We start from the raw sequence: 21254 nt of genomic DNA on the forward strand, positions 1-21254 counted from the left end.
TCTCCTGTAGTGCCTGCTGCTCCCCTCAGCAGTGTACTTCGTCAGTCTGCCTATTCTGCTCTCCGCTCTGGCTCTGGTGAATTCTCTCACCCTCCCGCGCTTCTGAGTGTACCCAGTGCTTGTATAAATAAATAAATAAATCTTAAAAAAAAAAAAAAGAAGTCTGCCATGTAAGTCAGGAAAAATAATTTGAATTTTGGAGGTAATAATAGCTGAGGCAACTCTGCTAAGCCCCTAGAACTCTGAACATTGTTCTGAGCCATGTGTATTGTGTGGACACATGTAATTTGACATACGTAAATAAACGTTATTAAACAAATGAGCCAATTTCACTAGCATGGAGGACCTTGATTTTTTTTATTTGACTTTTCAGCATGAATATGAATCTCCTTAATTACAGAGATTATTAGAAAAGTCAAGGAATATGAGACTTAGTGTACTTAGAGGACCAAGATGGTAAGGCATTTTCTAGACTGAGGACTTCAGGAAAAAATCTCATATGATATCTCATATGAGAAGAAGACAAATAATAAAAGCTGAAGATAAATAAATGAAGTTGAATGCAAAACCAGATGAGTGGGACCCTGTACTGAGAGTCTGGATGCTGGTCAATATCAAGACCTTGAAAGTAGATATACCTGCTATGTTCATTAAAATAGCACCAATGTATTTCTTTCTCTGAGAACACTGGTAGATTATTCAAGCAAGTGAAAGCAGTAACAATATTAGGTATAGGATTCACAAATAATATCTAACAAGATGTCTCAATATGTCCTTGTGAAGATGTTAAATTTTTATTTAGCTGGCTTTGATTGCAAAAGCAGATGAGTGTATTATTCATTGGTGCATTGTTTATGTACAAAAGAGACTAATCAGTAGGATTATATTCTTCTCACCTAAAAATTCTATCTGTGAAACGGCTAGCATAGTTTAAGTTACATCACCATAACAATAAAGACAAATTTATTTTTCATGATACATGTCCATTGTTAGTTTGTGTGGGCTCTGATTCACATTTTCATTGGCAACCTAACCTGAAAGAATGTCCACTATTTGGAAAACCTCTGGAAGGATTAGGTAGATGATAGATAAAGCAATTTTTACACATGCCTAAAGGATAGTTCCTTTTCCACTCCTAACATTCCTAATATAAAAAGTATAATTTTTTTTCCTCCCACACCAAACAATCCTGGCACTACCTACCTGAAGTTATTGCAGACCACACAGGTTGAGGGCTCAGTCCCATATGACTGGTCTCCTTCAGATGCAGTTACAAGCCTGGGTCACCTATACTTCTGATGGACATGCTATTAATTTAAAAGGGAAGAAATAAAAGAAGAAGCAACAGGCCCAAAAGGGAGCCCTTCATGTGTGGCCCCCAGCTATGGACCTCCTTGGGACACATCACTGTCATCAGAGAGCCAGACTCTGAACCATGATGGTGTTCCCCAGAGGAAGCCCTTTGTTGTTACGTGGCTTCATGAGAGAAGAGCAGTCATTATTCTTCAAAATCCCTCTACCTGAATTATCCATGCAAAAGGGAAAGAAAAGACTATAAGGACAGGAGGGAGTTCTTAAGTTAAGGAAAAGTTAAAGAATTAGTGCATTGTTAACACAACAATATGAATGTCATTAATACTGTTACAGGGCAGGAGGGGACACCCCAGAAACCCAAACCTACCCATTCTACCCCTTGCGCCACCAGGGAGGCCCCATTCTCAGTTCTGGGAGGGTTGCTGGGCAGTCTAAGGGGCTGTGCATAGTAAGACCATTGTTGTATTTCTCCTGCATTATTACTTTAAAATGGCCCAAGGGTATTCCTCAGACACTGATCCTTGAAGTGAGCAGATACATTTACCATCAAGTAACCCATTTTGCCCCATCAAGACAAAATATATAAGAACTTTAATGGAAAGGAACTTTAATACAATTAGGGAACAATACAGAAAACACAAAGAATAGTTTCTAAATCAAGCACCCAAAGTTACCCGTCCCCTCGTGGGTAAAAGTCCACCCAAATGGGATTGGCCCAGAGCAAGGACCAAAGTCTAAAGTACCTTCCAGTGGGGACCCACAGAAAAGGATCAGAATCAACCAGAGAAGTCTGGAGGGAAAAAAGCAAAATCAAAACTAAGACAAAAGCCGCCATTGTCACCTCCCCACGGGTCTCACCCACATCTGTGTCACCCAGTCCACGACCAAAAGGCAAGCGCAGTTTCTTCACGTGTCTCTTGGTTCCATGTGCCCCCTCAGGTCTCCTTCTGGCTCCATCCTGCTCCTTCCTTCTCAGTCTCCTCTGCAGCTTCTTCTCTCCCAGCTCAGCTCCACTCTCCTTTTGGGTGGGGCAGTGAACCTGGGACCTCCCCTTTCCCTGGGGATCACTGCCACCCTGTTACAATACCACTGAATTATATACCTAATAGTAGTTAAAATGGATATATACTAATGAAATAGTTATTTTTGTGTGTGATGACTGTTTTCCATGTCATAATACTTAAGAATAGCATATTGGTTCAAAGTCTAATATTTTTTAGTTTTACCTTCCCACTTTCCTCAAAAAAAATAAACAGGAGGGGTGTGGGCGTAAGGTGGGTTTCTTCATTCTCAGTTCTTTTTTTTTAAGATTTATTTATTTATGCATAGAAGAACTGGGGTACAGGCCAGAGTTGCAGGGTATGAGAGGATTCACCAGAGCCAGAGTGGGGAACAGAACAGGCAGACTGACCAGAGTATACTGCTGAGGGGAGCAGCAGGCGAGTCAGAGGAGGTCTGCTGCCCCATGTGGGTGGCTCCCTGGCTGGCGGGGGATTCAACTCATGCTGAGGTGGCTGCAGACAGCTTCATAGTACTGAGACTTAACCCCTTGTGCCACCAACAAGGCCACATTCTCAGTTCTGGGAGAGGAGCTAGGCAGTCTAAGGGGCTGTGTATAGTAAGACCGTTGTATTTCTCCTGCATTATCACTTTAAAATGACCCAAGGGTATTCCTCAGACACTGATCCTTGAAGTGAGCAGACATATTTACTTAACCATCAAGTAACCCATTTCCTAAAGTCTTAGAATTAGGCCTAAGACCATCCCACAAGACTTGATGCCTAACCTAATGGAAGTTTCAGCCTCTTCCCCAAGTGACAATTTAATCAACCAATCTGTTTTCTGGTCAATCCTAGGTAAGTAATCTGCATGATGAGACCTCCGTCCTTTCCCCTAATGGAAGGTGACTTTGACTGAAGTAAACTCTTTATGTTTTGTTAATAATCTTTTTATACCCTCTTTCTGTATATTAAACCATTAATTAATTAAATTCCATTTTTTGTACAATTATCTGTAGTGTCTTCTTAGATGGAATGTTGCCAGGTCAATGAATCATTTAATAAAGTCAATTAGATCTTTAAAATTACCTGGGTTGAATTTTTGTCACTTATCATTAAATATCAAGTTTCCCACAATCCCTCCCTTCAGGTTTGCTGATTTTCTAGAAAAGCTCATACGACTCAAGGAAATAATATACTTACTATGGCCAATCAATTGTGGGATGGTCTTAGGCCTAATTCTAAGACTTCAGGAAATGGTTTACTTGATGGTTAAGTAAATATGTTTGCTCACTTCAAGGATCAGGTATATTATAGAGGCTGCACATGAATACACACATGAAGAAGCACACAGGCTAACTTCTAGAAAGGACTTTACTGAGGGATCCCTGTGCCCATAGAATTGGAGCTATGCCACCCTCCCAGCACACGGATGCATTCACAGTAGGAAAGCTCATGGGACCCTGAACTTGTTATTTAGAAATTTTATGTAGGTTCCAGGGCATAGGTATGATCAATGAAATTGTTAGTGTGTGGACTTAGGGGTACTCTGGGACTCCCAACTTTCATACTATAAATGCCTTCTGCAATCCGCTGCATGAAGACAAAGCATACTCTTAGTGTGAAAGTACTTTATTAGTATCGGTGTGCATAGACACAGAGAAGGATAAAGGTTAGCCAATAAAATATCCAAAGTTATCCATGGCTTCACGGGCAAGTGCCCAGTCAAATAGGGTTGACCCAAATGGGACCACTAATGACCGAAAATTTGCCAGTCTAAGGCACCTTCTCACAGAGAACCATAGGAAAAGAACAGATGGACCAGGCAAGTCTGAGATAAAAGAAGCAAAATCAAAGTAACAGATGCCATTGTCAGCCTCTCTATGGGTCTCTCACTCACGTCTCTTCCAAATGTCTCTACATGCCTCAATTCCATCTGTCTCCTTCCATGACCCCTACGTGCCTGGTGCAAATCCAAAGTTGAGAAGCAAGAGGAATTTCTTCTTCACATGTCTCTGTTCCACATGTCTCCTCCAAGTATTCTCTATGTATCCTGCTGTGTCTCTGCAAGTGTTTGTCTTCCCTAGTGTTCCATTGCTTCCTTGGCCACCCTCTTAGGTGGGTCGGGGAATACATAACCTCCCCCTTTCATGAAGATTATTCTCTAATAAAATGATTATCCTAATTATTGACACAGTTTCCAGCCTTCTCCCCTCACTAGAGGTCAAGTGTTCGGACTGAGAGTTCATCCCTCTTGCATTGGTCCTCTGGCTCCTGGTCCCTTACCCTCCTGCATTGGTGAGGGGCTTATTATAAATAACAAAAGAGGGGCCTCCCTGGTGGCACAGGCAGTTGGGCGCAGCGCTGTGAAGCTGTCTGCAGCCTCTGCAGCGCCAGTTCAATCACCGCCAGCCTTGGAGCAACCCACATGGCACAGCAGACCACTCCTGTCTCGCCCGTTGCTCCCCTCAGCACTGTATTTCAGTCAATCTGCCTGTTCTTCTCCCCACTCTGTCTCTGGTGAATCCTCTCACCCTTCCATGCATCTGGCCTGTACCCCCGTTCTTGTATAAATAAATAAATCTTCAAAAAATATATAAATAACAAAAGATTTCTTCCTCACCCCTATAACAGGAAGTTACAAGAGTTTTAGAAGCTATTCCATGAAACTGGGAGCAGTCATCCAATATATATCCTTCTAAACATAGATTTATCTTTTTTAATCTTTATCACATTGATTAGAGCAAGGACTACAATCATGCTGGGCTACAGGAAAGCAAATCTTCCATGAATCTAGAAGGAGGATAATGAAACAGGAGAACATTTTATTTCAAATAAATGGTTCACACCTACATTTCAGTATTATTCATTGAGGCAAATAGTTATTATAATTGTGTTATTATTCTTGATTAGTATCCATCCAAGATACTAATTCTTGAATCTTAGCCCGCTTGCTCAATTACACTAGATCAAATAGAATGATGGGGAAAAAAAGAATGAATAAAATAAAAATTGAAAAAAATAAGTATTTTGGAGGAAAGAATCAAGGGCAAATTGTCTATCTACTCTTCCAGATCAATATTTTATCATGACAGTTGCATATTAGAATTGTCTCAAGAGCTTTTAAAAATTCATATGTCTTGACCAACTACAAATCAATTAGAATTTCTTGGAGTGGGACCAGACATCTTCATTTTTTTTAACTTCCCAGGTAATTAGTATGTGCAGCCAGATTAAGGACTACTGTTTTCAATCACCATTCTTTAAATCTGTGAATATGTAGGGATCATCTGTAAACTTGTGGAGTATTATAAAATTATAGATGCCTAATAGACCCCATTATAAACTCTAAGCAGTAAAATTATACATAAATAGGTTTCAGCTAAATGAGAAACATTTTTCAACAGAGAATGGTCCAGAGGTATATTGAGTACTCTCTGTATAAAGTGATTTTTTTTTATATTTATTTATTTTGTAGAAGAATTGGATTGTAGGCCAGAGTTGTGTGGGGTGAGAAGATTCACCAGAGACAGCGTGAGGAGCAGAACAGGAGGACTGACTGATATACACTGCTTAGGGGAGCAGAGGGTGAGACCAGAGAGGTCTGCCACGCCATATATGGGTTAGCTCCCTGGCCAGGGATCGAACTCAGACTGTCGCGGTGAAGCTCTGATTTAACCCCTGAGCCACCAGGGAGGCCCTGTATGCAGTGATTAAATACAGTTTGAGTGTCCACGTGTCAGCGACACTGTAGAAATGTTTCAACCTTGCTATCCCTGGAAGACTGGTCTGTCTGTCCCACATGAGAGTATGTTCTCATAGACAAGCAATAAGTGCTACCCAGACCTCATAAGTCAGTGTGAATCAACAAAAAGGCTGGGGAGACCAAGGGTAAAGATGTATCCAGACAGTACTCCTTCCTATTAAAAGGATCCTCACTTTCACCAGAGTTTATTTAGGAGGTATGTACACGCATGGGAATATGCCAATATGTATTTCACTTTCTGTAACTAATGTGTGCATTTTTGTATCCTTTAAGTACATTAAGGGAACTTTTTCTGAAATTTATCTTTGTGCATAGAAAATTCACTGTCTTATCAATCACTGTCACTCTTAGCACAAATAAGCAGATGCTGCAGAGGGGCTCCCAGCATCTTGTTCCAATTGAGGATCTTTGAATCTTACACTAATTTTAAATTCTGACTTTATTAGCAAAGGTAAATATTTTCGGGCCTCCCCAGTGGCACAGCGGTTGAACACTGGGTTATGAAGCTGCCTGCAGCCTCTGCAGCACTGGTTTGATCCCCGGCCGCCGGCGAGGGTCCCACATGGCACCCAGAACTCTCCTGCCGCCCGCTGTTCCCCTCAGCAGTGTATTTCATCAGTCTGCCTGTTCTGCTCCCACTCTGGCTCTGGCGAATCCTCTCACCCTCCCGTACTTCTGACTGTACCCAGTGCTTGTATAAATAAATAAATAAATCTTTTTTTTTAAAAAAGGTAAATATTTTCTATCTTTACATATAAAATAATGTAAGATTAATGACATGTTAAATTGCAACCTTTGTCATTAATTAGCTTTATTATTTTGATCACTTAAACTTGCTTAGCATTGGTCTTCTTATATATAAAGTGCTGGTTATATGGTCCTCCCCTGGTGGTGCAGGTAGTTGAGCGCAGTGCTGTGAAGCTGTCCGCAGCCTCTACAGTGTGGGTTTGATCCTGGCCGGCTGTGGAGGGTCCCACATGGTGCAGCAGACCTCTCCTGTCTCGCCCGCTGTTCCCCTCAGCAGTGTGTTTCATCAGTCTGCCTGTTCTGTTCCCTGCTCTATCTCTGGTGAATTCTCTCACCCTCCTGCGAATCTGACCTGTACCCAGTTCTTGTACAAATAAATAAATAAATCTTTCTTTAAAAAAAAAAAAAGCTGGCTATAACATCAACAAACAAATACAACACTAACACTAACTGTAAAAAGTGTTTTTATTATCTGGTTTCAAAAAGTGTCACTTAAAAAAAAAAGGTGTCACTTTCTTTTCTTGCATAATCCTATTAAAAATATGTGGGACTAACTTAAAAGATGATACTTAATCTGAGATTCAGCCTATATTTCTTTTGTTAATTTCAGATCATTGCACATACATACATTTGAGACAGTGCTTTATATTTTTCCATATAAGTATTGAAGAGCCCGAACAGAATAATAAAGTGGGCCATCTGTTGAGAGACCAAAAAATAAATAAATAAATAAATAAATAAAAATAAAAATAACTATGTGGGAAATTTACAAAATTATGTATTGTTCTGGATTTTTAATTCCATCAAAATAATTATATTTCTCAATTTCATATTATCTGTATTATATAGAAATAGTTTGAAATGTTTATTTCTATTCACCATCCCACCTCACGCTGTTCCCCCCACTCTGTTATCATTACTCATAACCCATTTTGGCTTGGTATCCTGCATTCATTTGTTAGAGAAAATAATGATCTAGTAGAACAAATATAAAAGTAAGTGTCAAAAAGTTGGGATGTCAAGTTCAAAAGCTTTGGCATAAATATTAGAGAAGAATTTTGGATGTATAAGTAATCACCCAAATTAAATTCTACCTACTACATATGATATCCTAGATGGGGGTTGGTGGTAAATCATAGAGAAAATCATGATTTATTATGCACCAGTGGGCTGCTATAAGGAATAGTGTACCCTCTCTTTAATGCTGATCAGGGGCCTACACTATTTCAGATATTTTTGAATATAGTGTTACGGTTAGTCTAAAAAGAGTTGATTTTTACTGGAGACTTAAGCCTTAATGTTTTGTGCATCTAGAATGGTACTCTTTGAAAATTGAGAAAATAGTTTTCTCAGCTCAGTAATTAGTATGCTATTAGGACAAAGAATTCTAGATGGAAAAGTTTGCTCAAAGTAAATAAGAGAAATAATCTCTAAAGCATTTTCTGTGACTCCAAAGCAGCATGGGTACAACAGAATAATTACATGTGACAGAGCAGAGCAAAAGCAAGTGTAATTGGAAAAATTTAGACAACTGAAGCCTGATGGGATCCCTGTGTATCTCAGGAAACATCACAGTAGATGGGTGACGGATGACAACACATCTACAGTTTCCCAGCCCCACCTCTGTTCCAAAAACTTCCTACCTCTTAGGGTCCAAAAGGTAAAAGACAATCTTGCCTTCTACTACCCTCAGCAGTGTATTTCAGGAAATCCAAATGTTCTGCTCCCCACTCTATCTCTGGTGATTCCTCTCACGAAGTCCCTGCACCTGTGGTCTGCACCCAACTTCTTCTATGCATAAATAAATAAATCTTAAAAAAATGAAAAAATAAATAAAGGTAAATGATCCTTTATATATTGTGAATAAGCCCAAAGGGGAAGACTAGGACAGAACTGGTGAAGCAGAAATTAAAGTTTAAACAAATAAGGTGACTTTGAGTTTATAGACTTTTTTGAGTTTATAGAATTTTTATTTGCTACATTGAATTTTGCTTTGCTCATAATGTAAGCTTATATTTATTATAATAGTGGACTGAATTGATTGTGTGAAGTTATAAAGCTATTTTAGAACTTATTTGTCTCAATTTGTTGGTGTTTTCCTGCATGACTATGCAATCCAGAAACCAACTTTAACATACAATTCTAGAACCAGCTTACTTATAAGGATATTAACATATACATGTATAACGTTGATCAATGGAAATAAGGTATACATAAAATTAATTGTATTTCACAAATGTTAAATGAGTTAATTTCATAAAAAATGGTATCCTCTTTTAGTTCTTTATTTTTAACATTGAACATATAAAATATATAGAATTAAAGGGTTAACACTAGAAAAGTTATAGTTTTGAATTTGGAAATGCTGACAATCAGTTCTATTAGGATTCTCTACCTTTCTTCCATAGGAATATGAAAATGAAATAATAAAAGAGTTTTATTAGTAATTATAGGGATATTAAATACCATTTGCTATAAATCATAGCACATTAATGACTAATGTTCAGTAATATCTTCCCTCATGTCATATTTGGAGCAGAACTGATTTAAGTGAAGGTGAAAATATGAAGTATGTGCAATAATTACTGAGTTTATTGGAAAAATAATTCAACAGTTAGAGAATTATTTAGAGTATTATTTCAGAATCTTGCCAGTCTCTCTTTCAGTGAGTAGAAGCACTGAATCGTTAGTACATTTCTCCATAAAACTCATTAATTTTGACAGACAGGACTAATTTTATGGTTTCCAATTTTGTGACACCTCAAATAAGCTTTTACTATTAGAAACCTTGACTGCTTGAAGGGTCAGCTTCATTGTGTTTTCTTTTCCCCCACAATTAGAGTTAAGATTTCTCAAACCTCACCATTTACCACAAAGTCACTTTTTTTTTTTTACTTTCTTTCATCTTTTCTCATTACTTATTTTTCCTGATTCATGGCCAGCATATTTTCCAGTTCAAATCTTCTCACACTATTACCCAATAGTATTTCCTGAACTCATAGAAAGTTTTGATTTCATTAAAATAATTTTATATTTATATGTACATGCCCAACCTGCTTTATATATATCAATTTATCAACACGTGATATAAAAGTGTCATAAGATAATGGATAGTTTTAGAGTTTTAAAAAGAATATTAGATTACAAAAAAAATCCTTTAATCTGCTTGTTTTATACTGAAAAAGATAGAAATTACTATCTTGTCAATGTTACTCTTTACAAAGTCTATCAACTGTGTGCATATTTAAAACATTCATGGGCCTCCCCGGTGGCGCAGCGGTTGAGTGCTGGGTTGCGAAGCTGCTGGAAGCCTCGTGGCGCCTGTTCGATCCCCGGCTGCTCCCAGGCCACTGGAGGAGGGTCCCACAAGGCGCGCAGACCTCTCCTGTAGTGCCTGCTGCTCCCCTCAGCAGTGTACTTCGTTCCTTCTGCCTGCTCTGCTCCCCGCTCTGGCTCTGGTGAATTCTCTCACCCTCCCGCGCTTCTGACTGTACCCAGTGCATGTATAAATAAAACAAACAAACAAATAAATAAATAAAACATGCCGCTATAAAAAATAAATAAATAAATAATAAAAACTCTTTAAAAAAATAAAATAAAACATTCACTATATAAGAAGGTACACAGAAAAGATTTTTGAGGATAAATCAGTTCACATTTTTATATATACCAGTTCTGCCATCATTGTTTGTTATTATCTCCACAATGGCATGTAAAAAATGCATGAAACAGAATAAAATGGACCAGGTTAAAACTCAATCTGTTATTGTGACAATAAATGCAAATATTAAAAAATTAAGATATAGTTAATGAAACCAAATTCATACCTCAAAGGACAGGACATGGAGGAGAAACTAGGCCCAAAGACAACAAAAAGAAGTAGGTACCAAAAATCACAGTGGAAATAAATGAAAAAAAAAATAAAACATAAAAATAGAAAAAATCGACAAAATTAACACTTGTTTTTTTTTGAAGAGATAAACAATATTTACAAACTTCTAGCTAAAGTTAAATAAAAAGAAGGACTTAAATATATAAATTCAGAATAAAAGGAGAAATTATAACTGATACCACAAAGATATAAAATATAAAAGGTTAGAAAAGACTTTTATGAACCATTATTTACACCAAGTTCATTGTCCTAGAAGAAATGGAAAAGTTCCCAGAAAAATATAACTCATTAAACCCTATTCCAAGTAATAAATATCTGAAATGACCAAGAATGAGTCAAAATATTGAGTCAATAACCAAAACAATCATCTCAATTTCTTGAGATGAGAGACAAGGTTGTTAATTTGGGCTATACCTTGTTTCTTGATATGGCCCTGCATTTCTATATACTTCCTTATTAGTACTGCTTTTGCTGTGTTCCCATACATTTTTGGAGGGTTGTGTCCTCGTTATCATTTGGTTTCCTTATTGACTCATTGGTCTTTCAGGAGTGTGTGGTTCAGTCTCCATGTACTAGAGGCTTTCCTCAAGTAGTCGATTTCTATCTTGATACCTTTATAGTCAGAGAAGATACTTGGTATGATTTCAATATTCATAAATTTTTTGATACTTATCTTTTGACCCAGTATGTGGTTAATTGTGGAGAATGACCCATTTGCACTTGAAGAAAATGTGTATACTACTTTTTGGGGGTGCAGTGACATATGTTTATTAAATCCATCTACTCTAGTACTTTTGTTTAGGGCCAGTGTGTGCTTTATTTTCTTTCTATTGATCTGTCCATTGATGAAAGTGAGGTGTTGAAGTCTTCAGCTTCATATGCATTTTCTCCAAAGTCTGTTTTCAGATTTAACAATAATTGTCTGATGTATTTTGTGTGAATTTGTTTGAGTATTATGTTTTGTTGTTGTATTGGTCCCTTAGTCATTATACAATCTTCATCACTGTATCTTGTTACCTTTTTAAGTTGAAAGTCCATTTTATCTGATAAAAGTATTATTGTCTCTGGGCATCCCTGGTGGTCCTGCGGGTTAAGTGCCACAATGTGAAGCTGTCCACAGCCTCTGTGGCCCAGGTTCAATTCCCGGCCAGCCAGGGAGATACCCACATGGTACAACAGACTTCTCCTGCCTCACCCGCTGCTCCCCTCAGCAGTGTCCTTGGTCTGTCTGCTTGTTCTGTTCCCAACTCTATCTCTGGTGAATTCTCTCAACCTCCCGTGCCTCTGGCCTGTGCCCAATTCTTGTATAAATAAATAAATCTCTTTTTTAAAGATATTTCTGTCCCTGCTTTCCTTTGGGTTACATTCACTTGCAGAACTTTTCTCCATTATTTTACTTTCAATAATTACATTTTAAAATAGAATTAACATTTAAAGCAGTAGATGTTGACTAAAGCAGCCTACCTTCCAAAATGTGGGTGGGCCTCATCTAATCAACTGAAGGTGTTAAAATAAAAAAGACTGAGAGTCTTTGAGGAAGAGGAAATTACACCTCCAGATTGCCTTCAGATTTGATCTGAAACAACTCTTTCCTTGGTCTCCAGGCTGCAGATCTACCCTGTAAATTTTGGATTTACTTACCTTCATGATCACATTGGCCAGTTTATTAAAATCTCTCTCTGTCACTCTCCTTCTCTCTCCCCCTCCCATTCATGAATGTAACACATGATGCACATGTTCATAAATAAAACTTCACATGCCTACTACAACTCTGAATGAGAGAGATTTTCAATTCTAAATTCATTTCTATGAGACAGACAACAGAGACAGCAGAAAATAAGTAAAGGTATGGTAATAAAACTGTGATTTTTTTAAATTGAAGTTAATGAATTGGGCTGGAGGGGTATAAAGTGTGAAATAAAATGACAGTGGCCATAACTGTAATATAATTTTCAAAGTTCATACATTATATAATCAAGAAAACTAATAAAAAGTCAAATATCTAACAATAGCTAATAATTTTTAAAATTATGTATATGTGGATACTAGAATAATTTACAGTCATTAAAAACAATTTGAGAAAAATTTGAAGACATGGAATGATACTGATAATTTAATACAAGCCAAACATTTAAAAAAAAAGTACAGAACGCAAATCTATGTCGGTATGTTTTGTAATATGCAGTTAAACATACCAACATCCTAGAAGATTATCCCTATGTAGAAAGATTGCACTTCTTAAATAATAATTTTCTCTTTTGCAGTCAACATGCAATGTTTTATAGTAGAAGAACGAAATAATATAATTTTAATTGAAATAAAATTTGAAGTGTAATAGTGTGAGTAAGGAAATGAAGATGCAAAAGGTACAAATGGAATGGAGTGGGAGGAGAGGAAGTTGAAAATGTCCCCCCTACATTCTTTTGGTTAACTGGATTTCTTATTTTGTTTCCCAGAATCTAGCATTGTCATCAAATTATAGACAGAGTAGCATTGTGTTGCAATGAAATAAGCATATTTTGCTTTGCCTACTAATAATTCTCCATCAATCAGGAGAGAGAAAGAAAGAGGGAGGAAGAAGAGAGAGGAGAGAAGGACAGAGAGTATTTTGATTAAATAATTAATGTCAATATTCAGCCAAATACAAGGTGGAGGCTTGTACATATCACCATCACATGCTAAACTTCTTGTGATACAAGGACAAATTTTAAATTTTATCTAACAATTATTATTGCATTATTATGACTACAATTTCAAACCTCACATTCTCAAAGTTTGGTACAAGTTTTCAGGGCAGTAGATGGCTCATGCATTCTTTATATAGCGCGTTTCCAAAGCTAACAGAATATCAAGTAAGCTCAATGGAGAATCTTAGTAGAGTGACTTTGTTCTGATAGTAGAAGACACTGCAAACGTTGAAATTGCCAACCAAGTCATGAAACTTTTCTTTCTTTTTTTAATTATAACTCTAAAGTGAAGACAAATTTACTTTCAACTTTTGGATTTGAAGATCTGGTCAATGGCAGCCATGTAATGGCAGTGAAATAATTTCAAATGGAAGTTTCATACATTGTTAAAAAAATTGGTGCTTGAATATTTACAGAAACAGAATAAAGATTGGTACTCTTACTTTTTTTAAATTTATAATACTTGTGTATGCAATTTATGCTTCACAACAACTTGAAACACATTGTCCTTAATCCTTATATCTAGAAATAAGGATGGAACAAAGTAATTGGCTTTCACAATACTGTTTCTGAATTTCTATCTGCAGTTCAGCCTTTATTGCATGACACCAATTTCATCCTCTTCCCTGGAGTGGAATTATTTTTATGTCTTTACCGCAGATATTTTTTAAAGAAATACTTGCTCTCTTGAAGAACAGGGGTTTGATTATTCAACAGGTTCTAGAAAATGAGCATCCTTCTTTTTAAGTCCTATGCTATTGTGTTTTTCTAATTAAGAGGAAAAAAGGTTATTACAGAACAATGTTCTATTATATTTAAATGTATACAAATGCAAAATAGAGTTGAACATTAATTCATATTAACTTAATAATATAATGTCTTCTATCTACCCACAATCTTCAGATGGATGCTGCCATACCACAGGCATCCCAAAGCACCATAATCTTCACCATAGACCTTGGGTCCCGCTTGCCTTAGCTCCCCTTCCAACCTCTTCCTCTAGTACCTCAGGTCTGCAGTCATATTTCTAGGGTTTGTTTCAGTTTACATTATCTGATTCTTTGTTTGGTTTCATTATATTTTTTTTAAAGATTTATTTATTTATTTATACAAGCACTGGGTACAGTCAGAAGCGCGGGAGGGTGACAGAATTCACCGGAGCCAGAGCGGGGAGCAGAACAGGTGGATCCACTGAAATACACTGCTGAGGAGAGCAGCAGGTGAGACAGGAGAGGTCTGCTGCATCATGTGGGTAGCTCCTTAGCTAACCAGGGATGGAACTTGTGCTGCAGAGGCTGTGGATAGGTGCACAGTGCTGTGCTTAACCCCTTGCACCACCAGGAGGCCCAACTCAGTACATTATCAAGATACTCTTTTGATTAAATCGACTTTTAAAAATGCAATAGCTGCCTTTGTATATGGGTAAAATATTTATATGATGAGGGAACCCAAAAATCTCTGCATGTGATTTAGCTTGTTCCATGGTCAGTATTTTTTATATTACTGATGCTATACCCATAATGAAAATGTGATGAGAACACTGTCCTTTTGGGTTTCCTGAATTGCTCAGACCCATGTTGCACTGTCAATATCATTGTAAAGCATATTTTTCTCTCAATTCGCCATTCTAAAGCATTTCTTCTGTTTCTATATTGCTAGTGAATCCAGGTCTTGAAATCATTTTGTTAAGCAAGTATACTAAAAAATATGCCAGGGCTTCCTGGTGACGCAGGCAGTTGAGCTCAATGCTGTGAAGCTGTCCACACCCTCTGCAGTGCTGGTTTGATCCCCTCTGACCGTGGAGATGCTCACATGGTGAAGCAGACCTCTCCTGTCTCGCCTGCTGCTCCCCTCAGCAGTGTATTTCGTCAGTCTTCCTGCTCTGTTCTCCGCTCTATCTCTGGTAAATCCTCTCACCCTCCCACACATCTGGCCTGTACACCAGTTCTTGTATAAATAAATAAATCTTTAAAAAATATATATGCCGGTAGGGGGCGGAGCAACATGGCGGCGAGGAGATGCTGCGAGTAAGATCTCCCATTAAAAAAAGTTAATGGGGGGGAAATGCGGCAGGTCCCAGTGAGAACTGGGACAGGGAAGATAAACGGGTGACTCCAGCAAACTACCCGAAGAAGAAAGTGGCCATAAAAGAGGACCAGAAGGGAGGAAAGCGCAGAACCCTGCTCCCCTCCCCCGCCCACAGAGGCGGCACTCTCCGACCGGCAGAGAGGAGGAAAACAACAAACCAAAACGACCAACAAGAACAAACTACGCAGCAAGCGGGACTGTGAGTGGAAAGGAACTATTGCAGCCACCACACCCCGTGAACGGGAGCTGTGGAGAACCCTGCAGGATTCGCCGCAGCGGTGAGCGAACGGCTCCGGGCGCCATTAGAGAAGAACAAAGACCCCGGGAGACGCGCACCCAGCCCGGGCTGCCGGTAAGCTTGCGCGGAAAAGCGGAAAAGCGGTGCGCTTGGCGCCCTTGAAAAGCAAACGCGGACCAGGATCGCGGCTGCCCAGGTCCCCGCGCCTGCGACCTAGCCTTGTGGGGAGACGCGCGGAGGCCCTCCTCACTGGGGTGAAAGTCCCTCACTGAGTGAGCAGGAAACAGGCGCCCAGGCACGGGAGCGGGTGCAAAAGGCACCATTCCCGCGCCACTGAACTGGGCTACAGCCCGCATCCTGGAACTGAGGGCTTTGGAACTGAGACCCGGGGCACGAAATTCGGGGTGTGGGTTCTCCACAACGGTGGAGCACAAGGCAGACACAGCACCCCAAAGCCGTTGAGGTTTACCCTACCATTCCCGCTCTGTTCCCTGTCCCACGGGGTGGGGGGAGGCGAAAAACAGCCCCCCCAAGGACAATAGGAGAGATCTCTGGCGCCACCTAGCGACCAGAAAAAAAAAGTCACTAACACCCCATAGAACAGGAAATTTCTTAAGACTGCTTGAAAAGGGCAGAAGGCTTCTGGAGAACCCAGTGGCCAGCTGGGAAGTTAGCCCACGCCAGGCCCCTTCCGACCAGCAGTCTGAGCCCACAGAGGGAGCAGGCACCCACGTCCGGGGCAGACCGGGCGCGCAGAAGAGTGTGCCTGAAACTGGAGGTGCAGGGACTGCATCCCGCTTCGCCATTTTAGAACAGGGACATTTCTTCAGTAAAGACTGCCTAAAACCAGCAGAAAGCTCCCCCAGAAGCCAGAGATGGCTCCTGGAGGAGCCAGAGGGGAGCTGAGAAGTTCACCCAAGATGCCGGCCAGTCCGAGCAACACAGTGTCCCAATGCATACGACAAATTAGAAAACAGACAGTAGGGAGTAGAAGAACCACACGCAACCTAACAACGCCTCAGGAAAGAAGCACACCACAAAAAGAAAACCACTCCCCAGATTGCAACGACAGCAACTTGGAAGAACTTCTGAGCCTTCCAGAAAGAGAATTTAAAATTGCCATGATTAAAAAAGTGGCAGAAGTCATAAAGGAAAACAATGATCACAAGAAGGAAATTGAGTCCCTAAAGAGGGAAAACAATGGTCAGAAGAATGAAATTGAGTCCCTAAAGAGGGAAGTAAAAGAAATGCAGGAGATCAAAGAATTAATGGAGGAACTAAAGAACTCTGGGAAAAGCAATGAAAGCAGAATAGATGAAATGGAAGAACGAATAAGTACTCTTGAAGACACAGAAATAAAAAGAACCAAAACAGAAAAGGAAAGAGAAGTACGAAGGAAAAAGAATGAAGAAAGACTTCGGGAACTATCTGACTCAATGAGGAAAGGAAATATAAGAGTTATAGGAATTCCAGAAGGAGAGGAGAGAGATGTAGGAACAGAGAAAATATTCCAGGAGATAATTGAAGAGAACTTCCCAAATGCGAAGAAGGAGCTGAAAATTGATATACAAGAAGCAAGAAGAACACCAAACTTCCACGACGAAAGGAAAAATACAGCAAGACACATAATAGTAAAACTCCCAAGAATCCAGGACAAGGAAAAAATAATGAAGCTGACAAGAGGGAAGAAACAGATAACATTCAAAGGAGAGAGTGGAGGGACATAGTCAACAGACTCCAAGAAAACAGATGCCAACCAAGAATACTCTATCCCGCAAAGCTCTCCTTCCTCTTTGAAGAAAGAATATGGACCTTCCCAGACAAACAGAAACTCCGGAATTTCATTACAACTAAACCCCCACTCCAAAAAATACTACAAGGAGTCCTAAAGCCAGAACCTCAGAGGGACAAATAACAACAAAAGATGACCAAAAAAAAAAAGTTATTAAAAGAATAAATAAATAAAATCAAAGGAAAGACAAACAATGGCAAATACAGATGCTAACATATCAATATTAACTCTAAATGTAAATGGACTAAACTCTTCAATAAAAAGACACAGAGTTGCAGCCTGGATTAAGAAACAAAACCCAACGTTTTGCTGTCTCCAGGAAACACAGTTAGCTACAAAAGATAAAAATAGGCTCAAAGTTAAAGGATGGAAAACAATCCTACAAGCAAATGGACCAAAAAAGAAAGCAGGAACAGCTATACTTATATCAGATAAAACAGACTTCAAACTCAAAAAAATAAAAAGAGACCCCAATGGTCACTACATTATGATCAAGGGGACAATACTTCAAGAAGAAATAACACTCATTAACATATACTCACCAAATGAAGGAGCACCAAAATATATCAGACAACTGTTGTCCTCTCTGAAAACAGACATCAGAGAAAACACATATGTAGTGGGAGACTTCAACACACCACTATCAACAATGGATAGATCAACAAGACAAAAAATAAGTAAAGAAACTAAAGCTCTAAATAAGGACCTAGAGCATTTGGGCTTAACAGACATCTATAGAACACTGAACCCAAAAAAAAACGGAGTACACATTTTTCTCAAGCGCACACGGATCATCCTCCAGGATCGATCACATACTGGGGCACAAGACAAACATCAACAGATACACCAAGATTGAAATCATACCAACCATCTTTTCTGACCACGAAGGCATCAAACTAGAAATAAACCATAAAAAGAAGGCAAGGAACTATTCTACCTCATGGAGATTAAAAACCACACTACTGGAAGACCACTGGACTAACGAGGAGATCAAAGAAGAAATTAAAAATTCTTTGAATTGAATGACAAGGAGGACACCAATATCCTAAATGTATGGGATGCAGCAAAAGCAGTAATAAGAGGAAAATATATAGCAATAGAAGTTCACATCAAAAAACAAGAAAGAACTCAAAGAAACAACCTAATCTCGAAGCTCAAAGATCTAGAAAAAGAACAACAAAAAAACCCCAAAACCAGTAGAAGAAAAGAAATAATAAAAAACAAAGCAGAAATAAATGAAATTGATACTAAAAAAACAATCCAAAAGATCAATGAAACCAAGAGCTGGTTCTTTGAAAAAATAAATAAAATAGACAAACCCCTAACCAGGCTCACAAAGGAAAAAAGGGAGAAAGCACAAATAAACAGGATCATAAATGAAAGAGGATAAATCACAACGGACACAGCAGAAATCAAAAGAATAATCAGTAACTACTATGAACAGTTATATGGAAACAAGTTCAACAATCTAGAGGAGATGGACAAATTCCTACAACTCTACAATCACCCAAAGCTAGATAAAGAAGAAATAGAACACCTAAACAGACCAATTACAAGCAACGAAATTGAAATGGTAATCAAAAACCTCCCCAAAAACAAAAGCCCAGGACCTGATGGATTTACAAATGAATTCTACCAAACTTTCAGAGACGAATTAGTTCCTATCCTTGACAAACTCTTCCAAAAAATTGAGAAGGAAGGGACAATACCAAACACGTTCTATGAAGCCAATATTACACTAATACCAAAACTGAACAAGGACAACACAAAAAAGGAAAACTACAGGCCAATCTCCCTAATGAACACTGATGCAAAAATCCTCAATAAAATTTTAGCTATCAGAATCCAACAATGTATCCATAAGATAATTCACCACGACCAAGTTGGATTCATTCCAGGGGCACAAGGATGGTTTAACATCCGAAAATCAATCAACGTTATCCAACACATCAACAAAAAGAAATATAAAAACCATATGATAATATCAATAGATGCTGAGAAAGCTTTCGACAAAGTGCAACACCCATTCATGATAAAAGCCCTTGAAATTCTTGGGATACAAGGAACATACCTCAACATCATAAAGGCCATCTATGACAAGCCAACAGCCAGTATCATTCTCAATGGTGAAAAGCTGAAAGCAATTCCATTAAGATCTGGAACAAGACAATGATGTCCACTCTCACCACTGCTTTTCAATATAATACTGGAAGTCCTAGCCTGAGCAATAAGACAAGAGAAAGACATCCAAGGAATCCAAATAGGAAAAGAAGAAGTCAAACTATCACTATTTGCAGATGATATGATAATATACATAGAGAACCCCAAAAACTCCACAGAAAAACTAATTCAACTCATCAATCAGTTCAGTGAAGTGGCAGGATACAAAATCAACACGCAAAAGTCAGTAGCCTTCCTATACACAATCAATAAATCTGAAGAAGAAGAAATCAAAAAAAACATCCTTTTTATTATTGAAACAAAAAAAAATCAAATATTTGGGAATAAATCTAACAAAAAAGGTAAAGGACCTATACAAAGAAAACTATAAAACACTGTTAAAAGAAATAGAAGAAGACACAAAGAAATGGAAAGACATCCCCTGCTCATGGATTGGAAGAATAAACATTATTAAAATGGCCATCCTACCAAAAGCAATATACAGATTCAATGCTATTCCAATAAAATTTTCTGTCATTCTTTAAAGAAATAGAACAATTATTGATGAAATTCATATGGAATCACCAAAAACCCCGAATAGCCAAAGCTCTCCTGAAAAAAAAGAAGGGAATGGATACATCACACTCCCAGACTTCAAACTATACTACAAAGCCATAATCATCAAAACCGCATGGTATTGGAACAAGAACAGACATACAGACCAATGGAATTGAATAGAAAATCCAGAAATAAACCCACAGATTTATGGTCAACTAATCTTTGACAAAGGAGCAAAGACTATGCATTGGAGCAAAGAAAGTTTGTTCAATAAATGGTGCTGGGAAAACTGGGTCGCTACATGCAAAAGAATGAAGCTTGACCACTACCTCACACCATACACAAAAATCAACTCAAAATGGATTAAAGAACTAGACATAAGACCTGAAACCATAAAATACATAGAAGGAAATATAGGCGAAACACTACGGGATTTGCACATCAAAGACATCTTTACAGACACATCACCCAAAGCAGTGATAGTGAAGGCAAAGATAAACAGCTGGGACTACATCAAATTAAAGAGCTTCTGCACAGCAAAAGAGACAATAACAAAAACAAAGAGAAACCCCACCAACTGGGAGAACATTTTTGCACCCAACACTAATGATAAAGGACTGATCACAAAAATCTGCAAAGAGCTGATGAGACTCAGCAACAACAAAGGAAATAATCCAGTCAAAAAATGGGCAGAAGAGCTAAAAAGAAACTTCTCTGAAGAGGAAATGCAAATGGCCAACAGACATATGAAAAAATGTTCAACATCACTTGTCATCAGGGAAATGCAAATCAAAACTACCATGAGATACCATCTTACACCAGTGAGAATGGCACATATTAAAAAAACTAGCAACAACAAATGTTGGCGAGAGTGTGGAGAAAAAGGAACTCTTCTGCACTGTTGGTGGGAGTGCAAACTGGTCCAACCACTGTGGAGAGCTGTGTGGAGATTTCTGGACCTACTAAACATAGAGCTTCCATATGATCCAGCAATTCCACTCCTAGGTATTTACC

The sequence above is a fragment of the Talpa occidentalis genome, unplaced genomic scaffold (assembly GCF_014898055.3).
Source record: "Talpa occidentalis isolate TD23 unplaced genomic scaffold, MPIMG_talOcc4v2.1 talOcc4.3, whole genome shotgun sequence".
NCBI lineage: Eukaryota > Metazoa > Chordata > Mammalia > Eulipotyphla > Talpidae > Talpa > Talpa occidentalis.